The following is a 27,604-nucleotide window of genomic DNA, read 5'->3' as shown; positions in this document are numbered from 1 at the left end:
TCATTTAATTGGTAACGTTAATGCCATCTTTATACCTATACTCTAGCGACGGGGCTATTAGGACTTTACAAAATCACAGTACAGCATTGTTGCCTTTACCTAATCTCAATACAGGCAACCGAGAAAGTGAACCAAATCTATCCTGTCAGAAGTGGGATTCGAAACCACGCCTCCAATGGAGACTGCGACCTGAACGCAGCGCCTTAGACCGCTCGGCCATCCTGACTTGAAAATGCTGTAAGTAGTGAAAATTACAGAAAGTATCTGGATTTCGTACACTGCATATGTCATTGCTTTACCCTTTGTTAGTATATTCTTACATAGAATATTGTGTCTAGACGCCGCATTGCAGCATCTTACCTTGAAGCAGTGCAGCTACCATTCATGTAAGTTAAAGCCTCTAGCATGTTACTTTGTAACATTAATGCCATCTTTATACCAATACTCTAGCGATGGGACTATTAGGACTTTAGAAGATCACAGCAAAGTATTGTGGCCTTTACCTAATCACTTTACAGGCTAGCGAGCAAGTGAACCACAACAATCCGTGTTAGAAGTTGGATTCCAACGCACACGTCCATTGGAGACTGCGACCTGAACGCAGCGCCTTAGACTGCTTGGCCTTCCTGACTGGAAACCTCTGTAAGTAGTGAAAATTACAAAAAGTATCTTAATTTCGTACACTGCATATGTCATTGCTTTACCCTTTGTTATTATATGCTTACATAGAATATTGTGTCTAGACGCCGCATTGGAGCATCTTACCTTAAAGCAGTGCAGCTACCATTCATTTAATTTGTAACATTAATGCCAGCTTTATATCTATACTCTAGCGACGGGACTATTAGGACTTTACAAAATCACAGCACAGCATTGTTGCCTTTACCTAATCTCAATACAGGCAACCGAGAAAGTGAACCAAATCTATCCTGTCAGAAGTGGGATTCGAACCCACGCCTCCAATGGAGACTGCGACCTGAACGCAGCGCCTTAGACCGCTCGGCCATCCTGACTTGAAAATGCTGTAAGTAGTGAAAATTACAGAAAGTATCTGGATTTCGTACACTGCATATGTCATTGCTTTACCCTTTGTTAGTATATTCTTACATAGAATATTGTGTCTAGACGCCGCATTGCAGCATCTTACCTTGAAGCAGTGCAGCTACCATTCATGTAAGTTAAAGCCTCTAGCATGTTACTTTGTAACATTAATGCTATCTTTATACCAATACTCTAGCGATGGGACTATTAGGACTTTAGAAGATCACAGCAAAGTATTGTGGCCTTTACCTAATCACTTTACAGGCTAGCGAGCAAGTGAACCACATCAATCCGTGTTAGAAGTTGGATTCCAACGCACACGTCCATTGGAGACTGCGACCTGAACGCAGCGCCTTAGACTGCTTGGCCTTCCTGACTGGAAACCTCTGTAAGTAGTGAAAATTACAAAAAGTATCTTAATTTCGTACACTGCATATGTCATTGCTTTACCCTTTGTTATTATATGCTTACATAGAATATTGTGTCTAGACGCCGCATTGGAGCATCTTACCTTAAAGCAGTGCAGCTACCATTCATTTAATTGGTAACATTAATGCCATCTTTATACCAATACTCTAGCGACGGGACTATTGATACTTTACAAAATCACAGCACAGCATTGTTGCCTTTACCTAATCTCAATACAGGCAGCCGAGCAAGTGAACCAAATCTATCCTGTCAGAAGTGGGATTCGAAACCACGCCTCCAATGGAGACTGCGACCTGAACGCAGCGCCTTAGACCGCTCGGCCATCCTGACTTGAAAATATCGTAAGTAGTGAAAAATACAAAAAGTATCTGGATTTCGTACACTGCATATGTCATTGCTTTACCCTTTGTTAGTATATTCTTACATAGAATATTGTGTCTAGACGCCGCATTGCAGCATCTTACTTTGAAGCAGTGCAGCTAGCATTCATGCAAGTGAAAGCCTCTAGCATGTTACTTTGTAACTTTAATGCCATCTTTATACCAATACTCTAGCGATGGGACTATTAGGACTTTAGAAAATCACAGCAAAGTATTGTGGCCTTTACCTCATCACTTTACAGGCTAGCGAGCAAGTGAACCACATCAATCCGTGTTAGAAGTTGGATTCCAACGCACACGTCCATTGGAGACTGCGACCTAAACGCAGCGCCTTAGACTGCTTGGCCTTCCTGACTGGAAAATGCCGTATGTAGTGAAAATTATAAAAGTATCTTGATTTCGTACACTGCATATGTCATTGCTTTACCCTTTGTTATTATATGCTTACATAGAATATTGTGTCTAGACGCCGCATTGTAGCATCTTACCTTGAAGCAGTGCAGCTAGCATTCATGTAAGTGAAAGCCTCTAGCATGTTACTTTGTAACATTAATGCCATCTTTATACCAATACTCTAGCGATGGGACTAGTAGGACTTTAGAAAATCACAGCAAAGTATTGTGGCCTTTACCTAATCACTTTACAGGCTAGCGAGCAAGTGAACCACATCAATCCGTGTTAGAAGTTGGATTCCAACGCACACGTCCATTGGAGACTGCGACCTGAACGCAGCGCCTTAGACTGCTTGGCCTTCCTGACTGGAAACCTCTGTAAGTAGTGAAAATTACAAAAAGTATCTTAATTTCGTACACTGCATATGTCATTGCTTTACCCTTTGTTATTATATGCTTACATAGAATATTGTGTCTAGACGCCACATTGGAGCATCTTACCTTAAAGCAGTGCAGCTACCATTCATTTAATTTGTAACATTAGTGCCAGCTTTATATCTATACTCTAGCGACGGGACTATTAGGACTTTACAAAATCACAGCACAGCATTGTTGCCTTTACCTAATCTCAATACAGGCAACCGAGCAAGTGAACCAAATCTATCCTGTCAGAAGTGGGATTCGAACCCACGCCTCCAATGGAGACTGTGACCTGAACGCAGCGCCTTAGACCGCTCGGCCATCCTGACTTGAAAATTCTGTAAGTAGTGAAAATTACAAAAAGTATCTGGATTTCGTACACTGCATATGTCATTGCTTTACCCTTTGTTATTACATGCTTACATAGAATATTGTGTCTAGACGCCGCATTGGAGCATCTTACCTTAAAGCAGTGCAGCTACCATTCATTTAATTTGTAACATTAATGCCAGCTTTATATCTATACTCTAGCGACGGGACTATTAGGACTTTACAAAATCACAGCACAGCATTGTTGCCTTTACCTAATCTCAATACAGGCAACCGAGAAAGTGAACCAAATCTATCCTGTCAGAAGTGGGATTCGAACCCACGCCTCCAATGGAGACTGCGACCTGAACGCAGCGCCTTAGACCGCTCGGCCATCCTGACTTGAAAATGCTGTAAGTAGTGAAAATTACAGAAAGTATCTGGATTTCGTACACTGCATATGTCATTGCTTTACCCTTTGTTAGTATATTCTTACATAGAATATTGTGTCTAGACGCCGCATTGCAAGTCAAGTCAAGTCATTTTATTTTGTATAGCCCAGAATCGCAAATCCTTGAAGCAGTGCATTGCAGCATCTTACCTTGAAGCAGTGCAGCTACCATTCATGTAAGTTAAAGCCTCTAGCATGTTACTTTGTAACATTAATGCCATCTTTATACCAATACTCTAGCGATGGGACTATTAGGACTTTAGAAGATCACAGCAAAGTATTGTGGCCTTTACCTAATCACTTTACAGGCTAGCGAGCAAGTGAACCACATCAATCCGTGTTAGAAGTTGGATTCCAACGCACACGTCCATTGGAGACTGCGACCTGAACGCAGCGCCTTAGACTGCTTGGCCTTCCTGACTGGAAACCTCTGTAAGTAGTGAAAATTACAAAAAGTATCTTAATTTCGTACACTGCATATGTCATTGCTTTACCCTTTGTTATTATATGCTTACATAGAATATTGTGTCTAGACGCCGCATTGGAGCATCTTACCTTAAAGCAGTGCAGCTACCATTCATTTAATTTGTAACATTAATGCCAGCTTTATATCTATACTCTAGCGACGGGACTATTAGGACTTTACAAAATCACAGCACAGCATTGTTGCCTTTACCTAATCTCAATACAGGCAACCGAGAAAGTGAACCAAATCTATCCTGTCAGAAGTGGGATTCGAACCCACGCCTCCAATGGAGACTGCGACCTGAACGCAGCGCCTTAGACCGCTCGGCCATCCTGACTTGAAAATGCTGTAAGTAGTGAAAATTACAGAAAGTATCTGGATTTCGTACACTGCATATGTCATTGCTTTACCCTTTGTTAGTATATTCTTACATAGAATATTGTGTCTAGACGCCGCATTGCAGCATCTTACCTTGAAGCAGTGCAGCTACCATTCATGTAAGTTAAAGCCTCTAGCATGTTACTTTGTAACATTAATGCCATCTTTATACCAATACTCTAGCGATGGGACTATTAGGACTTTAGAAGATCACAGCAAAGTATTGTGGCCTTTACCTAATCACTTTACAGGCTAGCGAGCAAGTGAACCACATCAATCCGTGTTAGAAGTTGGATTCCAACGCACACGTCCATTGGAGACTGCGACCTGAACGCAGCGCCTTAGACTGCTTGGCCTTCCTGACTGGAAACCTCTGTAAGTAGTGAAAATTACAAAAAGTATCTTAATTTCGTACACTGCATATGTCATTGCTTTACCCTTTGTTATTATATGCTTACATAGAATATTGTGTCTAGACGCCGCATTGGAGCATCTTACCTTAAAGCAGTGCAGCTACCATTCATTTAATTTGTAACATTAATGCCAGCTTTATATCTATACTCTAGCGACGGGACTATTAGGACTTTACAAAATCACAGCACAGCATTGTTGCCTTTACCTAATCTCAATACAGGCAACCGAGAAAGTGAACCAAATCTATCCTGTCAGAAGTGGGATTCGAACCCACGCCTCCAATGGAGACTGCGACCTGAACGCAGCGCCTTAGACCGCTCGGCCATCCTGACTTGAAAATGCTGTAAGTAGTGAAAATTACAGAAAGTATCTGGATTTCGTACACTGCATATGTCATTGCTTTACCCTTTGTTAGTATATTCTTACATAGAATATTGTGTCTAGACGCCGCATTGCAGCATCTTACCTTGAAGCAGTGCAGCTACCATTCATGTAAGTTAAAGCCTCTAGCATGTTACTTTGTAACATTAATGCCATCTTTATACCAATACTCTAGCGATGGGACTATTAGGACTTTAGAAGATCACAGCAAAGTATTGTGGCCTTTACCTAATCACTTTACAGGCTAGCGAGCAAGTGAACCACATCAATCCGTGTTAGAAGTTGGATTCCAACGCACACGTCCATTGGAGACTGCGACCTGAACGCAGCGCCTTAGACTGCTTGGCCTTCCTGACTGGAAACCTCTGTAAGTAGTGAAAATTACAAAAAGTATCTTAATTTCGTACACTGCATATGTCATTGCTTTACCCTTTGTTATTATATGCTTACATAGAATATTGTGTCTAGACGCCGCATTGGAGCATCTTACCTTAAAGCAGTGCAGCTACCATTCATTTAATTGGTAACATTAATGCCATCTTTATACCAATACTCTAGCGACGGGACTATTGATACTTTACAAAATCACAGCACAGCATTGTTGCCTTTACCTAATCTCAATACAGGCAGCCGAGCAAGTGAACCAAATCTATCCTGTCAGAAGTGGGATTCGAAACCACGCCTCCAATGGAGACTGCGACCTGAACGCAGCGCCTTAGACCGCTCGGCCATCCTGACTTGAAAATATCGTAAGTAGTGAAAAATACAAAAAGTATCTGGATTTCGTACACTGCATATGTCATTGCTTTACCCTTTGTTAGTATATTCTTACATAGAATATTGTGTCTAGACGCCGCATTGCAGCATCTTACTTTGAAGCAGTGCAGCTAGCATTCATGCAAGTGAAAGCCTCTAGCATGTTACTTTGTAACTTTAATGCCATCTTTATACCAATACTCTAGCGATGGGACTATTAGGACTTTAGAAAATCACAGCAAAGTATTGTGGCCTTTACCTCATCACTTTACAGGCTAGCGAGCAAGTGAACCACATCAATCCGTGTTAGAAGTTGGATTCCAACGCACACGTCCATTGGAGACTGCGACCTAAACGCAGCGCCTTAGACTGCTTGGCCTTCCTGACTGGAAAATGCCGTATGTAGTGAAAATTATAAAAGTATCTTGATTTCGTACACTGCATATGTCATTGCTTTACCCTTTGTTATTATATGCTTACATAGAATATTGTGTCTAGACGCCGCATTGTAGCATCTTACCTTGAAGCAGTGCAGCTAGCATTCATGTAAGTGAAAGCCTCTAGCATGTTACTTTGTAACATTAATGCCATCTTTATACCAATACTCTAGCGATGGGACTAGTAGGACTTTAGAAAATCACAGCAAAGTATTGTGGCCTTTACCTAATCACTTTACAGGCTAGCGAGCAAGTGAACCACATCAATCCGTGTTAGAAGTTGGATTCCAACGCACACGTCCATTGGAGACTGCGACCTGAACGCAGCGCCTTAGACTGCTTGGCCTTCCTGACTGGAAACCTCTGTAAGTAGTGAAAATTACAAAAAGTATCTTAATTTCGTACACTGCATATGTCATTGCTTTACCCTTTGTTATTATATGCTTACATAGAATATTGTGTCTAGACGCCACATTGCAGCATCTTACCTTAAAGCAGTGCAGCTACCATTCATTTAATTTGTAACATTAGTGCCAGCTTTATATCTATACTCTAGCGACGGGACTATTAGGACTTTACAAAATCACAGCACAGCATTGTTGCCTTTACCTAATCTCAATACAGGCAACCGAGCAAGTGAACCAAATCTATCCTGTCAGAAGTGGGATTCGAACCCACGCCTCCAATGGAGACTGCGACCTGAACGCAGCGCCTTAGACCGCTCGGCCATCCTGACTTGAAAATTCTGTAAGTAGTGAAAATTACAAAAAGTATCTGGATTTCGTACACTGCATATGTCATTGCTTTACCCTTTGTTATTACATGCTTACATAGAATATTGTGTCTAGACGCCGCATTGGAGCATCTTACCTTAAAGCAGTGCAGCTACCATTCATTTAATTTGTAACATTAATGCCAGCTTTATATCTATACTCTAGCGACGGGACTATTAGGACTTTACAAAATCACAGCACAGCATTGTTGCCTTTACCTAATCTCAATACAGGCAACCGAGAAAGTGAACCAAATCTATCCTGTCAGAAGTGGGATTCGAACCCACGCCTCCAATGGAGACTGCGACCTGAACGCAGCGCCTTAGACCGCTCGGCCATCCTGACTTGAAAATGCTGTAAGTAGTGAAAATTACAGAAAGTATCTGGATTTCGTACACTGCATATGTCATTGCTTTACCCTTTGTTAGTATATTCTTACATAGAATATTGTGTCTAGACGCCGCATTGCAGCATCTTACCTTGAAGCAGTGCAGCTACCATTCATGTAAGTTAAAGCCTCTAGCATGTTACTTTGTAACATTAATGCCATCTTTATACCAATACTCTAGCGATGGGACTATTAGGACTTTAGAAAATCACAGCAAAGTATTGTGGCCTTTACCTAATCACTTTACAGGCTAGCGAGCAAGTGAACCACATCAATCCGTGTTAGAAGTTGGATTCCAACGCACACGTCCATTGGAGACTGCGACCTAAACGCAGCGCCTTAGACTGCTTGGCCTTCCTGACTGGAAAATGCCGTAAGTAGTGAAAATTATAAAAGTATCTTGATTTCGTACACTGCATATGTCATTGCTTTACCCTTTGTTATTATATGCTTACATAGAATATTGTGTCTAGACGCCGCATTGCAGCATCTTACCTTGAAGCAGTGCAGCTAGCATTCATGTAAGTGAAAGCCTCTAGCATGTTACTTTGTAACTTTAATGCCATCTTTATACCAATACTCTAGCGATGGGACTATTAGGACTTTAGAAGATCACAGCAAAGTATTGTGGCCTTTACCTAATCACTTTAAAGGCTAGCGAGCAAGTGAACCACATCAATCTGTGTTAGAAGTTGGATTCCAACGCACACGTCCATTGGAGACTGCGACCTGAACGCAGCGCCTTAGACTGCTTGGCCTTCCTGACTGGAAACCTCTGTAAGTAGTGAAAATTACAAAAAGTATCTGGATTTCGTACACTGCATATGTCATTGCTTTACCCTTTGTTAGTATATTCTTACATAGAATATTGTCTAGACGCCGCATTGCAGCATCTTACCTTGAAGCAGTGCAGCTACCATTCATGCAAGTGCACGCCTCTAGCATGTTACTTTGTAACATTAATGCCATCTTTAGACCAATACTCTAGCGATGGGACTATTAGGACTTTAGAAGATCACAGCAAAGTATTGTGGCCTTTACCTAATCACTTTACAGGCTAGCGAGCAAGTGAACCACATCAATCCGTGTTAGAAGTTGGATTCCAACGCACACGTCCATTGGAGACTGCGACCTGAACGCAGCGCCTTAGACTGCTTGGCCTTCCTGACTGGAAACCTCTGTAAGTAGTGAAAATTATAAAAGTATCTTGATTTCGTACACTGCATATGTCATTGCTTTACCCTTTGTTATTATATGCTTACATAGAATATTGTGTCTAGACGCCGCATTGCAGCATCTTACCTTAAAGCAGTGCAGCTACCATTCATTTAATTTGTAACATTAGTGCCAGCTTTATATCTATACTCTAGCGACGGGACTATTAGGACTTTACAAAATCACAGCACAGCATTGTTGCCTTTACCTAATCTCAATACAGGCAACCGAGCAAGTGAACCAAATCTATCCTGTCAGAAGTGGGATTCGAACCCACGCCTCCAATGGAGACTGCGACCTGAACGCAGCGCCTTAGACCGCTCGGCCATCCTGACTTGAAAATGCTGTAAGTAGTGAAAATTATAAAAGTATCTGGATTTCGTACACTGCATATGTCATTGCTTTACCCTTTGTTAGTATATTCTTACATAGAATATTGTGTCTAGACGCCGCATTGCAGCATCTTACCTTGAAGCAGTGCAGCTACCATTCATGCAAGTGCACGCCTCTAGCATGTTACTTTGTAACATTAATGCCATCTTTAGACCAATACTCTAGCGATGGGACTATTAGGACTTTAGAAGATCACAGCAAAGTATTGTGGCCTTTACCTAATCACTTTACAGGCTAGCGAGCAAGTAAACCACATCAATCCGTGTTAGAAGTTGGATTCCAACGCACACGTCCATTGGAGACTGCGACCTGAACGCAGCGCCTTAGACTGCTTGGCCTTCCTGACTGGAAACCTCTGTAAGTAGTGAAAATTATAAAAGTATCTTGATTTCGTACACTGCATATGTCATTGCTTTACCCTTTGTTATTATATGCTTACATAGAATATTGTGTCTAGACGCCGCATTGCAGCATCTTACCTTAAAGCAGTGCAGCTACCATTCATTTAATTGGTAACATTAATGCCATCTTTATACCTATACTCTAGCGACGGGACTATTGATACTTTACAAAATCACAGCACAGCATTGTTGCCTTTACCTAATCTCAATACAGGCAACCGAACCAAATCTATCCTGTCAGAAGTGGGATTCGAACCCACGCCTCCAATGGAGACTGCGACCTGAACGCAGCGCCTTAGACCGCTCGGCCATCCTGACTTGAAAATGCTGTAAGTAGTGAAAATTACAGAAAGTATCTGGATTTCGTACACTGCATATGTCATTGCTTTACCCTTTGTTAGTATATGCTTACATAGAATATTGTGTCTAGACGCCGCATTGGAGCATCTTACCTTAAAGCAGTGCAGCTACCATTCATTTAATTTGTAACATTAATGCCAGCTTTATATCTATACTCTAGCGACGGGACTATTAGGACTTTACAAAATCACAGCACAGCATTGTTGCCTTTACCTAATCTCAATACAGGCACCCGAGAAAGTCAACCAAATCTATCCTGTCAGAAGTGGGATTCGAACCCACGCCTCCAATGGAGACTGCGACCTGAACGCAGCGCCTTAGACCGCTCGGCCATCCTGACTTGAAAATGCTGTAAGTAGTGAAAATTACAGAAAGTATCTGGATTTCGTACACTGCATATGTCATTGCTTTACCCTTTGTTAGTATATTCTTACATAGAATATTGTGTCTAGACGCCGCATTGCAGCATCTTACCTTGAAGCAGTGCAGCTACCATTCATGTAAGTTAAAGCCTCTAGCATGTTACTTTGTAACATTAATGCCATCTTTATACCAATACTCTAGCGATGGGACTATTAGGACTTTAGAAGATCACAGCAAAGTATTGTGGCCTTTACCTAATCACTTTACAGGCTAGCGAGCAAGTGAACCACATCAATCCGTGTTAGAAGTTGGATTCCAACGCACACGTCCATTGGAGACTGCGACCTGAACGCAGCGCCTTAGACTGCTTGGCCTTCCTGACTGGAAACCTCTGTAAGTAGTGAAAATTACAAAAAGTATCTTAATTTCGTACACTGCATATGTCATTGCTTTACCCTTTGTTATTATATGCTTACATAGAATATTGTGTCTAGACGCCGCATTGGAGCATCTTACCTTAAAGCAGTGCAGCTACCATTCATTTAATTTGTAACATTAATGCCAGCTTTATATCTATACTCTAGCGACGGGACTATTAGGACTTTACAAAATCACAGCACAGCATTGTTGCCTTTACCTAATCTCAATACAGGCAACCGAGAAAGTGAACCAAATCTATCCTGTCAGAAGTGGGATTCGAACCCACGCCTCCAATGGAGACTGCGACCTGAACGCAGCGCCTTAGACCGCTCGGCCATCCTGACTTGAAAATGCTGTAAGTAGTGAAAATTACAGAAAGTATCTGGATTTCGTACACTGCATATGTCATTGCTTTACCCTTTGTTAGTATATTCTTACATAGAATATTGTGTCTAGACGCCGCATTGCAGCATCTTACCTTGAAGCAGTGCAGCTACCATTCATGTAAGTTAAAGCCTCTAGCATGTTACTTTGTAACATTAATGCCATCTTTATACCAATACTCTAGCGATGGGACTATTAGGACTTTAGAAAATCACAGCAAAGTATTGTGGCCTTTACCTAATCACTTTACAGGCTAGCGAGCAAGTGAACCACATCAATCCGTGTTAGAAGTTGGATTCCAACGCACACGTCCATTGGAGACTGCGACCTGAACGCAGCGCCTTAGACTGCTTGGCCTTCCTGACTGGAAACCTCTGTAAGTAGTGAAAATTACAAAAAGTATCTTAATTTCGTACACTGCATATGTCATTGCTTTACCCTTTGTTATTATATGCTTACATAGAATATTGTGTCTAGACGCCGCATTGGAGCATCTTACCTTAAAGCAGTGCAGCTACCATTCATTTAATTTGTAACATTAATGCCAGCTTTATATCTATACTCTAGCGACGGGACTATTAGGACTTTACAAAATCACAGCACAGCATTGTTGCCTTTACCTAATCTCAATACAGGCAACCGAGAAAGTGAACCAAATCTATCCTGTCAGAAGTGGGATTCGAACCCACGCCTCCAATGGAGACTGCGACCTGAACGCAGCGCCTTAGACCGCTCGGCCATCCTGACTTGAAAATGCTGTAAGTAGTGAAAATTACAGAAAGTATCTGGATTTCGTACACTGCATATGTCATTGCTTTACCCTTTGTTAGTATATTCTTACATAGAATATTGTGTCTAGACGCCGCATTGCAGCATCTTACCTTGAAGCAGTGCAGCTACCATTCATGTAAGTTAAAGCCTCTAGCATGTTACTTTGTAACATTAATGCCATCTTTATACCAATACTCTAGCGATGGGACTATTAGGACTTTAGAAGATCACAGCAAAGTATTGTGGCCTTTACCTAATCACTTTACAGGCTAGCGAGCAAGTGAACCACATCAATCCGTGTTAGAAGTTGGATTCCAACGCACACGTCCATTGGAGACTGCGACCTGAACGCAGCGCCTTAGACTGCTTGGCCTTCCTGACTGGAAACCTCTGTAAGTAGTGAAAATTACAAAAAGTATCTTAATTTCGTACACTGCATATGTCATTGCTTTACCCTTTGTTATTATATGCTTACATAGAATATTGTGTCTAGACGCCGCATTGGAGCATCTTACCTTAAAGCAGTGCAGCTACCATTCATTTAATTTGTAACATTAATGCCAGCTTTATATCTATACTCTAGCGACGGGACTATTAGGACTTTACAAAATCACAGCACAGCATTGTTGCCTTTACCTAATCTCAATACAGGCAACCGAGAAAGTGAACCAAATCTATCCTGTCAGAAGTGGGATTCGAACCCACGCCTCCAATGGAGACTGCGACCTGAACGCAGCGCCTTAGACCGCTCGGCCATCCTGACTTGAAAATGCTGTAAGTAGTGAAAATTACAGAAAGTATCTGGATTTCGTACACTGCATATGTCATTGCTTTACCCTTTGTTAGTATATTCTTACATAGAATATTGTGTCTAGACGCCGCATTGCAGCATCTTACCTTGAAGCAGTGCAGCTACCATTCATGTAAGTTAAAGCCTCTAGCATGTTACTTTGTAACATTAATGCCATCTTTATACCAATACTCTAGCGATGGGACTATTAGGACTTTAGAAAATCACAGCAAAGTATTGTGGCCTTTACCTAATCACTTTACAGGCTAGCGAGCAAGTGAACCACATCAATCCGTGTTAGAAGTTGGATTCCAACGCACACGTCCATTGGAGACTGCGACCTAAACGCAGCGCCTTAGACTGCTTGGCCTTCCTGACTGGAAAATGCCGTAAGTAGTGAAAATTATAAAAGTATCTTGATTTCGTACACTGCATATGTCATTGCTTTACCCTTTGTTATTATATGCTTACATAGAATATTGTGTCTAGACGCCGCATTGCAGCATCTTACCTTGAAGCAGTGCAGCTACCATTCATGTAAGTTAAAACCTCTAGCATGTTACTTTGTAACATTAATGCCATCTTTATACCAATACTCTAGCGATGGGACTATTAGGACTTTAGAAGATCACAGCAAAGTATTGTGGCCTTTACCTAATCACTTTACAGGCTAGCGAGCAGGTGAACCACAACAATCCGTGTTAGAAGTTGGATTCCAACGCACACGTCCATTGGAGACTGCGACCTGAACGCAGCGTCTTAGACTGCTTGGCCTTCCTGACTGGAAACCTCTGTAAGTAGTGAAAATTACAAAAAGTATCTTAATTTCGTACACTGCATATGTCATTGCTTTACCCTTTGTTATTATATGCTTACATAGAATATTGTGTCTAGACGCCGCATTGGAGCATCTTACCTTAAAGCAGTGCAGCTACCATTCATTTAATTTGTAACATTAATGCCAGCTTTATATCTATACTCTAGCGACGGGACTATTAGGACTTTACAAAATCACAGCACAGCATTGTTGCCTTTACCTAATCTCAATACAGGCAACCGAGAAAGTGAACCAAATCTATCCTGTCAGAAGTGGGATTCGAACCCACGCCTCCAATGGAGACTGCGACCTGAACGCAGCGCCTTAGACCGCTCGGCCATCCTGACTTGAAAATGCTGTAAGTAGTGAAAATTACAGAAAGTATCTGGATTTCGTACACTGCATATGTCATTGCTTTACCCTTTGTTAGTATATTCTTACATAGAATATTGTGTCTAGACGCCGCATTGCAGCATCTTACCTTGAAGCAGTGCAGCTACCATTCATGTAAGTTAAAGCCTCTAGCATGTTACTTTGTAACATTAATGCCATCTTTATACCAATACTCTAGCGATGGGACTATTAGGACTTTAGAAGATCACAGCAAAGTATTGTGGCCTTTACCTAATCACTTTACAGGCTAGCGAGCAAGTGAACCACATCAATCCGTGTTAGAAGTTGGATTCCAACGCACACGTCCATTGGAGACTGCGACCTGAACGCAGCGCCTTAGACTGCTTGGCCTTCCTGACTGGAAACCTCTGTAAGTAGTGAAAATTACAAAAAGTATCTTAATTTCGTACACTGCATATGTCATTGCTTTACCCTTTGTTATTATATGCTTACATAGAATATTGTGTCTAGACGCCGCATTGGAGCATCTTACCTTAAAGCAGTGCAGCTACCATTCATTTAATTTGTAACATTAATGCCAGCTTTATATCTATACTCTAGCGACGGGACTATTAGGACTTTACAAAATCACAGCACAGCATTGTTGCCTTTACCTAATCTCAATACAGGCACCCGAGAAAGTCAACCAAATCTATCCTGTCAGAAGTGGGATTCGAACCCACGCCTCCAATGGAGACTGCGACCTGAACGCAGCGCCTTAGACCGCTCGGCCATCCTGACTTGAAAATGCTGTAAGTAGTGAAAATTACAGAAAGTATCTGGATTTCGTACACTGCATATGTCATTGCTTTACCCTTTGTTAGTATATTCTTACATAGAATATTGTGTCTAGACGCCGCATTGCAGCATCTTACCTTGAAGCAGTGCAGCTACCATTCATGTAAGTTAAAGCCTCTAGCATGTTACTTTGTAACATTAATGCCATCTTTATACCAATACTCTAGCGATGGGACTATTAGGACTTTAGAAAATCACAGCAAAGTATTGTGGCCTTTACCTAATCACTTTACAGGCTAGCGAGCAAGTGAACCACATCAATCCGTGTTAGAAGTTGGATTCCAACGCACACGTCCATTGGAGACTGCGACCTAAACGCAGCGCCTTAGACTGCTTGGCCTTCCTGACTGGAAAATGCCGTAAGTAGTGAAAATTATAAAAGTATCTTGATTTCGTACACTGCATATGTCATTGCTTTACCCTTTGTTATTATATGCTTACATAGAATATTGTGTCTAGACGCCGCATTGCAGCATCTTACCTTGAAGCAGTGCAGCTAGCATTCATGTAAGTGAAAGCCTCTAGCATGTTACTTTGTAACTTTAATGCCATCTTTATACCAATACTCTAGCGATGGGACTATTAGGACTTTAGAAGATCACAGCAAAGTATTGTGGCCTTTACCTAATCACTTTAAAGGCTAGCGAGCAAGTGAACCACATCAATCTGTGTTAGAAGTTGGATTCCAACGCACACGTCCATTGGAGACTGCGACCTGAACGCAGCGCCTTAGACTGCTTGGCCTTCCTGACTGGAAACCTCTGTAAGTAGTGAAAATTACAAAAAGTATCTGGATTTCGTACACTGCATATGTCATTGCTTTACCCTTTGTTAGTATATTCTTACATAGAATATTGTCTAGACGCCGCATTGCAGCATCTTACCTTGAAGCAGTGCAGCTACCATTCATGCAAGTGCACGCCTCTAGCATGTTACTTTGTAACATTAATGCCATCTTTAGACCAATACTCTAGCGATGGGACTATTAGGACTTTAGAAGATCACAGCAAAGTATTGTGGCCTTTACCTAATCACTTTACAGGCTAGCGAGCAAGTGAACCACATCAATCCGTGTTAGAAGTTGGATTCCAACGCACACGTCCATTGGAGACTGCGACCTGAACGCAGCGCCTTAGACTGCTTGGCCTTCCTGACTGGAAACCTCTGTAAGTAGTGAAAATTATAAAAGTATCTTGATTTCGTACACTGCATATGTCATTGCTTTACCCTTTGTTATTATATGCTTACATAGAATATTGTGTCTAGACGCCGCATTGCAGCATCTTACCTTAAAGCAGTGCAGCTACCATTCATTTAATTTGTAACATTAGTGCCAGCTTTATATCTATACTCTAGCGACGGGACTATTAGGACTTTACAAAATCACAGCACAGCATTGTTGCCTTTACCTAATCTCAATACAGGCAACCGAGCAAGTGAACCAAATCTATCCTGTCAGAAGTGGGATTCGAACCCACGCCTCCAATGGAGACTGCGACCTGAACGCAGCGCCTTAGACCGCTCGGCCATCCTGACTTGAAAATGCTGTAAGTAGTGAAAATTATAAAAGTATCTGGATTTCGTACACTGCATATGTCATTGCTTTACCCTTTGTTAGTATATTCTTACATAGAATATTGTGTCTAGACGCCGCATTGCAGCATCTTACCTTGAAGCAGTGCAGCTACCATTCATGTAAGTTAAAGCCTCTAGCATGTTACTTTGTAACATTAATGCCATCTTTATACCAATACTCTAGCGATGGGACTATTAGGACTTTAGAAGATCACAGCAAAGTATTGTGGCCTTTACCTAATCACTTTACAGGCTAGCGAGCAAGTGAACCACATCAATCCGTGTTAGAAGTTGGATTCCAACGCACACGTCCATTGGAGACTGCGACCTGAACGCAGCGCCTTAGACTGCTTGGCCTTCCTGACTGGAAACCTCTGTAAGTAGTGAAAATTACAAAAAGTATCTTAATTTCGTACACTGCATATGTCATTGCTTTACCCTTTGTTATTATATGCTTACATAGAATATTGTGTCTAGACGCCGCATTGGAGCATCTTACCTTAAAGCAGTGCAGCTACCATTCATTTAATTTGTAACATTAATGCCAGCTTTATATCTATACTCTAGCGACGGGACTATTAGGACTTTACAAAATCACAGCACAGCATTGTTGCCTTTACCTAATCTCAATACAGGCAACCGAGAAAGTGAACCAAATCTATCCTGTCAGAAGTGGGATTCGAACCCACGCCTCCAATGGAGACTGCGACCTGAACGCAGCGCCTTAGACCGCTCGGCCATCCTGACTTGAAAATGCTGTAAGTAGTGAAAATTACAGAAAGTATCTGGATTTCGTACACTGCATATGTCATTGCTTTACCCTTTGTTAGTATATTCTTACATAGAATATTGTGTCTAGACGCCGCATTGCAGCATCTTACCTTGAAGCAGTGCAGCTACCATTCATGTAAGTTAAAGCCTCTAGCATGTTACTTTGTAACATTAATGCCATCTTTATACCAATACTCTAGCGATGGGACTATTAGGACTTTAGAAGATCACAGCAAAGTATTGTGGCCTTTACCTAATCACTTTACAGGCTAGCGAGCAAGTGAACCACATCAATCCGTGTTAGAAGTTGGATTCCAACGCACACGTCCATTGGAGACTGCGACCTGAACGCAGCGCCTTAGACTGCTTGGCCTTCCTGACTGGAAACCTCTGTAAGTAGTGAAAATTACAAAAAGTATCTTAATTTCGTACACTGCATATGTCATTGCTTTACCCTTTGTTATTATATGCTTACATAGAATATTGTGTCTAGACGCCGCATTGGAGCATCTTACCTTAAAGCAGTGCAGCTACCATTCATTTAATTTGTAACATTAATGCCAGCTTTATATCTATACTCTAGCGACGGGACTATTAGGACTTTACAAAATCACAGCACAGCATTGTTGCCTTTACCTAATCTCAATACAGGCACCCGAGAAAGTCAACCAAATCTATCCTGTCAGAAGTGGGATTCGAACCCACGCCTCCAATGGAGACTGCGACCTGAACGCAGCGCCTTAGACCGCTCGGCCATCCTGACTTGAAAATGCTGTAAGTAGTGAAAATTACAGAAAGTATCTGGATTTCGTACACTGCATATGTCATTGCTTTACCCTTTGTTAGTATATTCTTACATAGAATATTGTGTCTAGACGCCGCATTGCAGCATCTTACCTTGAAGCAGTGCAGCTACCATTCATGTAAGTTAAAGCCTCTAGCATGTTACTTTGTAACATTAATGCCATCTTTATACCAATACTCTAGCGATGGGACTATTAGGACTTTAGAAAATCACAGCAAAGTATTGTGGCCTTTACCTAATCACTTTACAGGCTAGCGAGCAAGTGAACCACATCAATCCGTGTTAGAAGTTGGATTCCAACGCACACGTCCATTGGAGACTGCGACCTAAACGCAGCGCCTTAGACTGCTTGGCCTTCCTGACTGGAAAATGCCGTAAGTAGTGAAAATTATAAAAGTATCTTGATTTCGTACACTGCATATGTCATTGCTTTACCCTTTGTTATTATATGCTTACATAGAATATTGTGTCTAGACGCCGCATTGCAGCATCTTACCTTGAAGCAGTGCAGCTAGCATTCATGTAAGTGAAAGCCTCTAGCATGTTACTTTGTAACTTTAATGCCATCTTTATACCAATACTCTAGCGATGGGACTATTAGGACTTTAGAAGATCACAGCAAAGTATTGTGGCCTTTACCTAATCACTTTAAAGGCTAGCGAGCAAGTGAACCACATCAATCTGTGTTAGAAGTTGGATTCCAACGCACACGTCCATTGGAGACTGCGACCTGAACGCAGCGCCTTAGACTGCTTGGCCTTCCTGACTGGAAACCTCTGTAAGTAGTGAAAATTACAAAAAGTATCTGGATTTCGTACACTGCATATGTCATTGCTTTACCCTTTGTTAGTATATTCTTACATAGAATATTGTCTAGACGCCGCATTGCAGCATCTTACCTTGAAGCAGTGCAGCTACCATTCATGCAAGTGCACGCCTCTAGCATGTTACTTTGTAACATTAATGCCATCTTTAGACCAATACTCTAGCGATGGGACTATTAGGACTTTAGAAGATCACAGCAAAGTATTGTGGCCTTTACCTAATCACTTTACAGGCTAGCGAGCAAGTGAACCACATCAATCCGTGTTAGAAGTTGGATTCCAACGCACACGTCCATTGGAGACTGCGACCTGAACGCAGCGCCTTAGACTGCTTGGCCTTCCTGACTGGAAACCTCTGTAAGTAGTGAAAATTATAAAAGTATCTTGATTTCGTACACTGCATATGTCATTGCTTTACCCTTTGTTATTATATGCTTACATAGAATATTGTGTCTAGACGCCGCATTGCAGCATCTTACCTTAAAGCAGTGCAGCTACCATTCATTTAATTTGTAACATTAGTGCCAGCTTTATATCTATACTCTAGCGACGGGACTATTAGGACTTTACAAAATCACAGCACAGCATTGTTGCCTTTACCTAATCTCAATACAGGCAACCGAGCAAGTGAACCAAATCTATCCTGTCAGAAGTGGGATTCGAACCCACGCCTCCAATGGAGACTGCGACCTGAACGCAGCGCCTTAGACCGCTCGGCCATCCTGACTTGAAAATGCTGTAAGTAGTGAAAATTATAAAAGTATCTGGATTTCGTACACTGCATATGTCATTGCTTTACCCTTTGTTAGTATATTCTTACATAGAATATTGTGTCTAGACGCCGCATTGCAGCATCTTACCTTGAAGCAGTGCAGCTACCATTCATGTAAGTTAAAGCCTCTAGCATGTTACTTTGTAACATTAATGCCATCTTTATACCAATACTCTAGCGATGGGACTATTAGGACTTTAGAAGATCACAGCAAAGTATTGTGGCCTTTACCTAATCACTTTACAGGCTAGCGAGCAAGTGAACCACATCAATCCGTGTTAGAAGTTGGATTCCAACGCACACGTCCATTGGAGACTGCGACCTGAACGCAGCGCCTTAGACTGCTTGGCCTTCCTGACTGGAAACCTCTGTAAGTAGTGAAAATTACAAAAAGTATCTTAATTTCGTACACTGCATATGTCATTGCTTTACCCTTTGTTATTATATGCTTACATAGAATATTGTGTCTAGACGCCGCATTGGAGCATCTTACCTTAAAGCAGTGCAGCTACCATTCATTTAATTTGTAACATTAATGCCAGCTTTATATCTATACTCTAGCGACGGGACTATTAGGACTTTACAAAATCACAGCACAGCATTGTTGCCTTTACCTAATCTCAATACAGGCAACCGAGAAAGTGAACCAAATCTATCCTGTCAGAAGTGGGATTCGAACCCACGCCTCCAATGGAGACTGCGACCTGAACGCAGCGCCTTAGACCGCTCGGCCATCCTGACTTGAAAATGCTGTAAGTAGTGAAAATTACAGAAAGTATCTGGATTTCGTACACTGCATATGTCATTGCTTTACCCTTTGTTAGTATATTCTTACATAGAATATTGTGTCTAGACGCCGCATTGCAGCATCTTACCTTGAAGCAGTGCAGCTACCATTCATGTAAGTTAAAGCCTCTAGCATGTTACTTTGTAACATTAATGCCATCTTTATACCAATACTCTAGCGATGGGACTATTAGGACTTTAGAAGATCACAGCAAAGTATTGTGGCCTTTACCTAATCACTTTACAGGCTAGCGAGCAAGTGAACCACATCAATCCGTGTTAGAAGTTGGATTCCAACGCACACGTCCATTGGAGACTGCGACCTGAACGCAGCGCCTTAGACTGCTTGGCCTTCCTGACTGGAAACCTCTGTAAGTAGTGAAAATTACAAAAAGTATCTTAATTTCGTACACTGCATATGTCATTGCTTTACCCTTTGTTATTATATGCTTACATAGAATATTGTGTCTAGACGCCGCATTGGAGCATCTTACCTTAAAGCAGTGCAGCTACCATTCATTTAATTTGTAACATTAATGCCAGCTTTATATCTATACTCTAGCGACGGGACTATTAGGACTTTACAAAATCACAGCACAGCATTGTTGCCTTTACCTAATCTCAATACAGGCAACCGAGAAAGTGAACCAAATCTATCCTGTCAGAAGTGGGATTCGAACCCACGCCTCCAATGGAGACTGCGACCTGAACGCAGCGCCTTAGACCGCTCGGCCATCCTGACTTGAAAATGCTGTAAGTAGTGAAAATTACAGAAAGTATCTGGATTTCGTACACTGCATATGTCATTGCTTTACCCTTTGTTAGTATATTCTTACATAGAATATTGTGTCTAGACGCCGCATTGCAGCATCTTACCTTGAAGCAGTGCAGCTACCATTCATGTAAGTTAAAGCCTCTAGCATGTTACTTTGTAACATTAATGCCATCTTTATACCAATACTCTAGCGATGGGACTATTAGGACTTTAGAAGATCACAGCAAAGTATTGTGGCCTTTACCTAATCACTTTACAGGCTAGCGAGCAAGTGAACCACATCAATCCGTGTTAGAAGTTGGATTCCAACGCACACGTCCATTGGAGACTGCGACCTGAACGCAGCGCCTTAGACTGCTTGGCCTTCCTGACTGGAAACCTCTGTAAGTAGTGAAAATTACAAAAAGTATCTTAATTTCGTACACTGCATATGTCATTGCTTTACCCTTTGTTATTATATGCTTACATAGAATATTGTGTCTAGACGCCGCATTGGAGCATCTTACCTTAAAGCAGTGCAGCTACCATTCATTTAATTGGTAACATTAATGCCATCTTTATACCAATACTCTAGCGACGGGACTATTGATACTTTACAAAATCACAGCACAGCATTGTTGCCTTTACCTAATCTCAATACAGGCAGCCGAGCAAGTGAACCAAATCTATCCTGTCAGAAGTGGGATTCGAAACCACGCCTCCAATGGAGACTGCGACCTGAACGCAGCGCCTTAGACCGCTCGGCCATCCTGACTTGAAAATATCGTAAGTAGTGAAAAATACAAAAAGTATCTGGATTTCGTACACTGCATATGTCATTGCTTTACCCTTTGTTAGTATATTCTTACATAGAATATTGTGTCTAGACGCCGCATTGCAGCATCTTACTTTGAAGCAGTGCAGCTAGCATTCATGCAAGTGAAAGCCTCTGGCATGTTACTTTGTAACTTTAATGCCATCTTTATACCAATACTCTAGCGATGGGACTATTAGGACTTTAGAAAATCACAGCAAAGTATTGTGGCCTTTACCTCATCACTTTACAGGCTAGCGAGCAAGTGAACCACATCAATCCGTGTTAGAAGTTGGATTCCAACGCACACGTCCATTGGAGACTGCGACCTAAACGCAGCGCCTTAGACTGCTTGGCCTTCCTGACTGGAAAATGCCGTATGTAGTGAAAATTATAAAAGTATCTTGATTTCGTACACTGCATATGTCATTGCTTTACCCTTTGTTATTATATGCTTACATAGAATATTGTGTCTAGACGCCGCATTGTAGCATCTTACCTTGAAGCAGTGCAGCTAGCATTCATGTAAGTGAAAGCCTCTAGCATGTTACTTTGTAACATTAATGCCATCTTTATACCAATACTCTAGCGATGGGACTAGTAGGACTTTAGAAAATCACAGCAAAGTATTGTGGCCTTTACCTAATCACTTTACAGGCTAGCGAGCAAGTGAACCACATCAATCCGTGTTAGAAGTTGGATTCCAACGCACACGTCCATTGGAGACTGCGACCTGAACGCAGCGCCTTAGACTGCTTGGCCTTCCTGACTGGAAACCTCTGTAAGTAGTGAAAATTACAAAAAGTATCTTAATTTCGTACACTGCATATGTCATTGCTTTACCCTTTGTTATTATATGCTTACATAGAATATTGTGTCTAGACGCCACATTGGAGCATCTTACCTTAAAGCAGTGCAGCTACCATTCATTTAATTTGTAACATTAGTGCCAGCTTTATATCTATACTCTAGCGACGGGACTATTAGGACTTTACAAAATCACAGCACAGCATTGTTGCCTTTACCTAATCTCAATACAGGCAACCGAGCAAGTGAACCAAATCTATCCTGTCAGAAGTGGGATTCGAACCCACGCCTCCAATGGAGACTGTGACCTGAACGCAGCGCCTTAGACCGCTCGGCCATCCTGACTTGAAAATTCTGTAAGTAGTGAAAATTACAAAAAGTATCTGGATTTCGTACACTGCATATGTCATTGCTTTACCCTTTGTTATTACATGCTTACATAGAATATTGTGTCTAGACGCCGCATTGGAGCATCTTACCTTAAAGCAGTGCAGCTACCATTCATTTAATTTGTAACATTAATGCCAGCTTTATATCTATACTCTAGCGACGGGACTATTAGGACTTTACAAAATCACAGCACAGCATTGTTGCCTTTACCTAATCTCAATACAGGCAACCGAGAAAGTGAACCAAATCTATCCTGTCAGAAGTGGGATTCGAACCCACGCCTCCAATGGAGACTGCGACCTGAACGCAGCGCCTTAGACCGCTCGGCCATCCTGACTTGAAAATGCTGTAAGTAGTGAAAATTACAGAAAGTATCTGGATTTCGTACACTGCATATGTCATTGCTTTACCCTTTGTTAGTATATTCTTACATAGAATATTGTGTCTAGACGCCGCATTGCAAGTCAAGTCAAGTCATTTTATTTTGTATAGCCCAGAATCGCAAATCCTTGAAGCAGTGCATTGCAGCATCTTACCTTGAAGCAGTGCAGCTACCATTCATGTAAGTTAAAGCCTCTAGCATGTTACTTTGTAACATTAATGCCATCTTTATACCAATACTCTAGCGATGGGACTATTAGGACTTTAGAAGATCACAGCAAAGTATTGTGGCCTTTACCTAATCACTTTACAGGCTAGCGAGCAAGTGAACCACATCAATCCGTGTTAGAAGTTGGATTCCAACGCACACGTCCATTGGAGACTGCGACCTGAACGCAGCGCCTTAGACTGCTTGGCCTTCCTGACTGGAAACCTCTGTAAGTAGTGAAAATTACAAAAAGTATCTTAATTTCGTACACTGCATATGTCATTGCTTTACCCTTTGTTATTATATGCTTACATAGAATATTGTGTCTAGACGCCGCATTGGAGCATCTTACCTTAAAGCAGTGCAGCTACCATTCATTTAATTTGTAACATTAATGCCAGCTTTATATCTATACTCTAGCGACGGGACTATTAGGACTTTACAAAATCACAGCACAGCATTGTTGCCTTTACCTAATCTCAATACAGGCAACCGAGAAAGTGAACCAAATCTATCCTGTCAGAAGTGGGATTCGAACCCACGCCTCCAATGGAGACTGCGACCTGAACGCAGCGCCTTAGACCGCTCGGCCATCCTGACTTGAAAATGCTGTAAGTAGTGAAAATTACAGAAAGTATCTGGATTTCGTACACTGCATATGTCATTGCTTTACCCTTTGTTAGTATATTCTTACATAGAATATTGTGTCTAGACGCCGCATTGCAGCATCTTACCTTGAAGCAGTGCAGCTACCATTCATGTAAGTTAAAGCCTCTAGCATGTTACTTTGTAACATTAATGCCATCTTTATACCAATACTCTAGCGATGGGACTATTAGGACTTTAGAAGATCACAGCAAAGTATTGTGGCCTTTACCTAATCACTTTACAGGCTAGCGAGCAAGTGAACCACATCAATCCGTGTTAGAAGTTGGATTCCAACGCACACGTCCATTGGAGACTGCGACCTGAACGCAGCGCCTTAGACTGCTTGGCCTTCCTGACTGGAAACCTCTGTAAGTAGTGAAAATTACAAAAAGTATCTTAATTTCGTACACTGCATATGTCATTGCTTTACCCTTTGTTATTATATGCTTACATAGAATATTGTGTCTAGACGCCGCATTGGAGCATCTTACCTTAAAGCAGTGCAGCTACCATTCATTTAATTTGTAACATTAATGCCAGCTTTATATCTATACTCTAGCGACGGGACTATTAGGACTTTACAAAATCACAGCACAGCATTGTTGCCTTTACCTAATCTCAATACAGGCAACCGAGAAAGTGAACCAAATCTATCCTGTCAGAAGTGGGATTCGAACCCACGCCTCCAATGGAGACTGCGACCTGAACGCAGCGCCTTAGACCGCTCGGCCATCCTGACTTGAAAATGCTGTAAGTAGTGAAAATTACAGAAAGTATCTGGATTTCGTACACTGCATATGTCATTGCTTTACCCTTTGTTAGTATATTCTTACATAGAATATTGTGTCTAGACGCCGCATTGCAGCATCTTACCTTGAAGCAGTGCAGCTACCATTCATGTAAGTTAAAGCCTCTAGCATGTTACTTTGTAACATTAATGCCATCTTTATACCAATACTCTAGCGATGGGACTATTAGGACTTTAGAAGATCACAGCAAAGTATTGTGGCCTTTACCTAATCACTTTACAGGCTAGCGAGCAAGTGAACCACATCAATCCGTGTTAGAAGTTGGATTCCAACGCACACGTCCATTGGAGACTGCGACCTGAACGCAGCGCCTTAGACTGCTTGGCCTTCCTGACTGGAAACCTCTGTAAGTAGTGAAAATTACAAAAAGTATCTTAATTTCGTACACTGCATATGTCATTGCTTTACCCTTTGTTATTATATGCTTACATAGAATATTGTGTCTAGACGCCGCATTGGAGCATCTTACCTTAAAGCAGTGCAGCTACCATTCATTTAATTGGTAACATTAATGCCATCTTTATACCAATACTCTAGCGACGGGACTATTGATACTTTACAAAATCACAGCACAGCATTGTTGCCTTTACCTAATCTCAATACAGGCAGCCGAGCAAGTGAACCAAATCTATCCTGTCAGAAGTGGGATTCGAAACCACGCCTCCAATGGAGACTGCGACCTGAACGCAGCGCCTTAGACCGCTCGGCCATCCTGACTTGAAAATATCGTAAGTAGTGAAAAATACAAAAAGTATCTGGATTTCGTACACTGCATATGTCATTGCTTTACCCTTTGTTAGTATATTCTTACATAGAATATTGTGTCTAGACGCCGCATTGCAGCATCTTACTTTGAAGCAGTGCAGCTAGCATTCATGCAAGTGAAAGCCTCTAGCATGTTACTTTGTAACTTTAATGCCATCTTTATACCAATACTCTAGCGATGGGACTATTAGGACTTTAGAAAATCACAGCAAAGTATTGTGGCCTTTACCTCATCACTTTACAGGCTAGCGAGCAAGTGAACCACATCAATCCGTGTTAGAAGTTGGATTCCAACGCACACGTCCATTGGAGACTGCGACCTAAACGCAGCGCCTTAGACTGCTTGGCCTTCCTGACTGGAAAATGCCGTATGTAGTGAAAATTATAAAAGTATCTTGATTTCGTACACTGCATATGTCATTGCTTTACCCTTTGTTATTATATGCTTACATAGAATATTGTGTCTAGACGCCGCATTGTAGCATCTTACCTTGAAGCAGTGCAGCTAGCATTCATGTAAGTGAAAGCCTCTAGCATGTTACTTTGTAACATTAATGCCATCTTTATACCAATACTCTAGCGATGGGACTAGTAGGACTTTAGAAAATCACAGCAAAGTATTGTGGCCTTTACCTAATCACTTTACAGGCTAGCGAGCAAGTGAACCACATCAATCCGTGTTAGAAGTTGGATTCCAACGCACACGTCCATTGGAGACTGCGACCTGAACGCAGCGCCTTAGACTGCTTGGCCTTCCTGACTGGAAACCTCTGTAAGTAGTGAAAATTACAAAAAGTATCTTAATTTCGTACACTGCATATGTCATTGCTTTACCCTTTGTTATTATATGCTTACATAGAATATTGTGTCTAGACGCCACATTGGAGCATCTTACCTTAAAGCAGTGCAGCTACCATTCATTTAATTTGTAACATTAGTGCCAGCTTTATATCTATACTCTAGCGACGGGACTATTAGGACTTTACAAAATCACAGCACAGCATTGTTGCCTTTACCTAATCTCAATACAGGCAACCGAGCAAGTGAACCAAATCTATCCTGTCAGAAGTGGGATTCGAACCCACGCCTCCAATGGAGACTGCGACCTGAACGCAGCGCCTTAGACCGCTCGGCCATCCTGACTTGAAAATTCTGTAAGTAGTGAAAATTACAAAAAGTATCTGGATTTCGTACACTGCATATGTCATTGCTTTACCCTTTGTTATTACATGCTTACATAGAATATTGTGTCTAGACGCCGCATTGGAGCATCTTACCTTAAAGCAGTGCAGCTACCATTCATTTAATTTGTAACATTAATGCCAGCTTTATATCTATACTCTAGCGACGGGACTATTAGGACTTTACAAAATCACAGCACAGCATTGTTGCCTTTACCTAATCTCAATACAGGCAACCGAGAAAGTGAACCAAATCTATCCTGTCAGAAGTGGGATTCGAACCCACGCCTCCAATGGAGACTGCGACCTGAACGCAGCGCCTTAGACCGCTCGGCCATCCTGACTTGAAAATGCTGTAAGTAGTGAAAATTACAGAAAGTATCTGGATTTCGTACACTGCATATGTCATTGCTTTACCCTTTGTTAGTATATTCTTACATAGAATATTGTGTCTAGACGCCGCATTGCAGCATCTTACCTTGAAGCAGTGCAGCTACCATTCATGTAAGTTAAAGCCTCTAGCATGTTACTTTGTAACATTAATGCCATCTTTATACCAATACTCTAGCGATGGGACTATTAGGACTTTAGAAAATCACAGCAAAGTATTGTGGCCTTTACCTAATCACTTTACAGGCTAGCGAGCAAGTGAACCACATCAATCCGTGTTAGAAGTTGGATTCCAACGCACACGTCCATTGGAGACTGCGACCTGAACGCAGCGCCTTAGACTGCTTGGCCTTCCTGACTGGAAACCTCTGTAAGTAGTGAAAATTACAAAAAGTATCTTGATT

At 41.6% G+C, this 27,604-nt stretch overlaps 32 non-coding genes across 32 annotated transcripts; all 32 read right to left on the bottom strand.

The window, feature by feature from the left end:
• Positions 1–143: 143 nt before the first annotated feature.
• On the bottom strand, positions 144–226 carry trnal-cag (transfer RNA leucine (anticodon CAG)). The gene has a single exon. It is a non-coding gene; the product is annotated as a tRNA-Leu (tRNA).
• Positions 227–930: 704 nt separating this feature from the next.
• Positions 931–1,013, bottom strand: trnal-cag (transfer RNA leucine (anticodon CAG)). The gene has a single exon. It is a non-coding gene; the product is annotated as a tRNA-Leu (tRNA).
• A 704-nt stretch (positions 1,014–1,717) lies between these two features.
• trnal-cag (transfer RNA leucine (anticodon CAG)) lies at positions 1,718–1,800 on the bottom strand. Its single transcript has one exon. It is a non-coding gene; the product is annotated as a tRNA-Leu (tRNA).
• A 1,108-nt stretch (positions 1,801–2,908) lies between these two features.
• On the bottom strand, positions 2,909–2,991 carry trnal-cag (transfer RNA leucine (anticodon CAG)). Its single transcript has one exon. It is a non-coding gene; the product is annotated as a tRNA-Leu (tRNA).
• A 299-nt stretch (positions 2,992–3,290) lies between these two features.
• trnal-cag (transfer RNA leucine (anticodon CAG)) lies at positions 3,291–3,373 on the bottom strand. The gene has a single exon. It is a non-coding gene; the product is annotated as a tRNA-Leu (tRNA).
• Positions 3,374–4,142: 769 nt separating this feature from the next.
• Positions 4,143–4,225, bottom strand: trnal-cag (transfer RNA leucine (anticodon CAG)). The gene has a single exon. It is a non-coding gene; the product is annotated as a tRNA-Leu (tRNA).
• A 704-nt stretch (positions 4,226–4,929) lies between these two features.
• trnal-cag (transfer RNA leucine (anticodon CAG)) lies at positions 4,930–5,012 on the bottom strand. Its single transcript has one exon. It is a non-coding gene; the product is annotated as a tRNA-Leu (tRNA).
• Positions 5,013–5,716: 704 nt separating this feature from the next.
• trnal-cag (transfer RNA leucine (anticodon CAG)) lies at positions 5,717–5,799 on the bottom strand. The gene has a single exon. It is a non-coding gene; the product is annotated as a tRNA-Leu (tRNA).
• Positions 5,800–6,907: 1,108 nt separating this feature from the next.
• On the bottom strand, positions 6,908–6,990 carry trnal-cag (transfer RNA leucine (anticodon CAG)). The gene has a single exon. It is a non-coding gene; the product is annotated as a tRNA-Leu (tRNA).
• A 299-nt stretch (positions 6,991–7,289) lies between these two features.
• Positions 7,290–7,372, bottom strand: trnal-cag (transfer RNA leucine (anticodon CAG)). Its single transcript has one exon. It is a non-coding gene; the product is annotated as a tRNA-Leu (tRNA).
• A 1,510-nt stretch (positions 7,373–8,882) lies between these two features.
• Positions 8,883–8,965, bottom strand: trnal-cag (transfer RNA leucine (anticodon CAG)). Its single transcript has one exon. It is a non-coding gene; the product is annotated as a tRNA-Leu (tRNA).
• Positions 8,966–9,659: 694 nt separating this feature from the next.
• On the bottom strand, positions 9,660–9,742 carry trnal-cag (transfer RNA leucine (anticodon CAG)). Its single transcript has one exon. It is a non-coding gene; the product is annotated as a tRNA-Leu (tRNA).
• A 299-nt stretch (positions 9,743–10,041) lies between these two features.
• Positions 10,042–10,124, bottom strand: trnal-cag (transfer RNA leucine (anticodon CAG)). The gene has a single exon. It is a non-coding gene; the product is annotated as a tRNA-Leu (tRNA).
• Positions 10,125–10,828: 704 nt separating this feature from the next.
• On the bottom strand, positions 10,829–10,911 carry trnal-cag (transfer RNA leucine (anticodon CAG)). The gene has a single exon. It is a non-coding gene; the product is annotated as a tRNA-Leu (tRNA).
• Positions 10,912–11,615: 704 nt separating this feature from the next.
• On the bottom strand, positions 11,616–11,698 carry trnal-cag (transfer RNA leucine (anticodon CAG)). The gene has a single exon. It is a non-coding gene; the product is annotated as a tRNA-Leu (tRNA).
• A 704-nt stretch (positions 11,699–12,402) lies between these two features.
• Positions 12,403–12,485, bottom strand: trnal-cag (transfer RNA leucine (anticodon CAG)). The gene has a single exon. It is a non-coding gene; the product is annotated as a tRNA-Leu (tRNA).
• A 1,108-nt stretch (positions 12,486–13,593) lies between these two features.
• Positions 13,594–13,676, bottom strand: trnal-cag (transfer RNA leucine (anticodon CAG)). The gene has a single exon. It is a non-coding gene; the product is annotated as a tRNA-Leu (tRNA).
• Positions 13,677–14,380: 704 nt separating this feature from the next.
• On the bottom strand, positions 14,381–14,463 carry trnal-cag (transfer RNA leucine (anticodon CAG)). Its single transcript has one exon. It is a non-coding gene; the product is annotated as a tRNA-Leu (tRNA).
• Positions 14,464–15,973: 1,510 nt separating this feature from the next.
• On the bottom strand, positions 15,974–16,056 carry trnal-cag (transfer RNA leucine (anticodon CAG)). The gene has a single exon. It is a non-coding gene; the product is annotated as a tRNA-Leu (tRNA).
• A 703-nt stretch (positions 16,057–16,759) lies between these two features.
• Positions 16,760–16,842, bottom strand: trnal-cag (transfer RNA leucine (anticodon CAG)). Its single transcript has one exon. It is a non-coding gene; the product is annotated as a tRNA-Leu (tRNA).
• A 704-nt stretch (positions 16,843–17,546) lies between these two features.
• On the bottom strand, positions 17,547–17,629 carry trnal-cag (transfer RNA leucine (anticodon CAG)). Its single transcript has one exon. It is a non-coding gene; the product is annotated as a tRNA-Leu (tRNA).
• A 1,510-nt stretch (positions 17,630–19,139) lies between these two features.
• On the bottom strand, positions 19,140–19,222 carry trnal-cag (transfer RNA leucine (anticodon CAG)). The gene has a single exon. It is a non-coding gene; the product is annotated as a tRNA-Leu (tRNA).
• Positions 19,223–19,925: 703 nt separating this feature from the next.
• Positions 19,926–20,008, bottom strand: trnal-cag (transfer RNA leucine (anticodon CAG)). Its single transcript has one exon. It is a non-coding gene; the product is annotated as a tRNA-Leu (tRNA).
• Positions 20,009–20,712: 704 nt separating this feature from the next.
• trnal-cag (transfer RNA leucine (anticodon CAG)) lies at positions 20,713–20,795 on the bottom strand. Its single transcript has one exon. It is a non-coding gene; the product is annotated as a tRNA-Leu (tRNA).
• Positions 20,796–21,499: 704 nt separating this feature from the next.
• Positions 21,500–21,582, bottom strand: trnal-cag (transfer RNA leucine (anticodon CAG)). The gene has a single exon. It is a non-coding gene; the product is annotated as a tRNA-Leu (tRNA).
• A 1,108-nt stretch (positions 21,583–22,690) lies between these two features.
• trnal-cag (transfer RNA leucine (anticodon CAG)) lies at positions 22,691–22,773 on the bottom strand. Its single transcript has one exon. It is a non-coding gene; the product is annotated as a tRNA-Leu (tRNA).
• A 299-nt stretch (positions 22,774–23,072) lies between these two features.
• Positions 23,073–23,155, bottom strand: trnal-cag (transfer RNA leucine (anticodon CAG)). Its single transcript has one exon. It is a non-coding gene; the product is annotated as a tRNA-Leu (tRNA).
• A 769-nt stretch (positions 23,156–23,924) lies between these two features.
• trnal-cag (transfer RNA leucine (anticodon CAG)) lies at positions 23,925–24,007 on the bottom strand. Its single transcript has one exon. It is a non-coding gene; the product is annotated as a tRNA-Leu (tRNA).
• Positions 24,008–24,711: 704 nt separating this feature from the next.
• On the bottom strand, positions 24,712–24,794 carry trnal-cag (transfer RNA leucine (anticodon CAG)). The gene has a single exon. It is a non-coding gene; the product is annotated as a tRNA-Leu (tRNA).
• Positions 24,795–25,498: 704 nt separating this feature from the next.
• trnal-cag (transfer RNA leucine (anticodon CAG)) lies at positions 25,499–25,581 on the bottom strand. The gene has a single exon. It is a non-coding gene; the product is annotated as a tRNA-Leu (tRNA).
• A 1,108-nt stretch (positions 25,582–26,689) lies between these two features.
• Positions 26,690–26,772, bottom strand: trnal-cag (transfer RNA leucine (anticodon CAG)). The gene has a single exon. It is a non-coding gene; the product is annotated as a tRNA-Leu (tRNA).
• A 299-nt stretch (positions 26,773–27,071) lies between these two features.
• Positions 27,072–27,154, bottom strand: trnal-cag (transfer RNA leucine (anticodon CAG)). Its single transcript has one exon. It is a non-coding gene; the product is annotated as a tRNA-Leu (tRNA).
• Positions 27,155–27,604: the final 450 nt, after the last annotated feature.

This window comes from Gasterosteus aculeatus, chromosome 13 (assembly GCF_964276395.1).
Source record: "Gasterosteus aculeatus chromosome 13, fGasAcu3.hap1.1, whole genome shotgun sequence".
Taxonomy (NCBI): domain Eukaryota; kingdom Metazoa; phylum Chordata; class Actinopteri; order Perciformes; family Gasterosteidae; genus Gasterosteus; species Gasterosteus aculeatus.
Note: the sequence above shows the minus strand (reverse complement) of the source record. Positions and strands in the feature narration are given on the sequence as shown.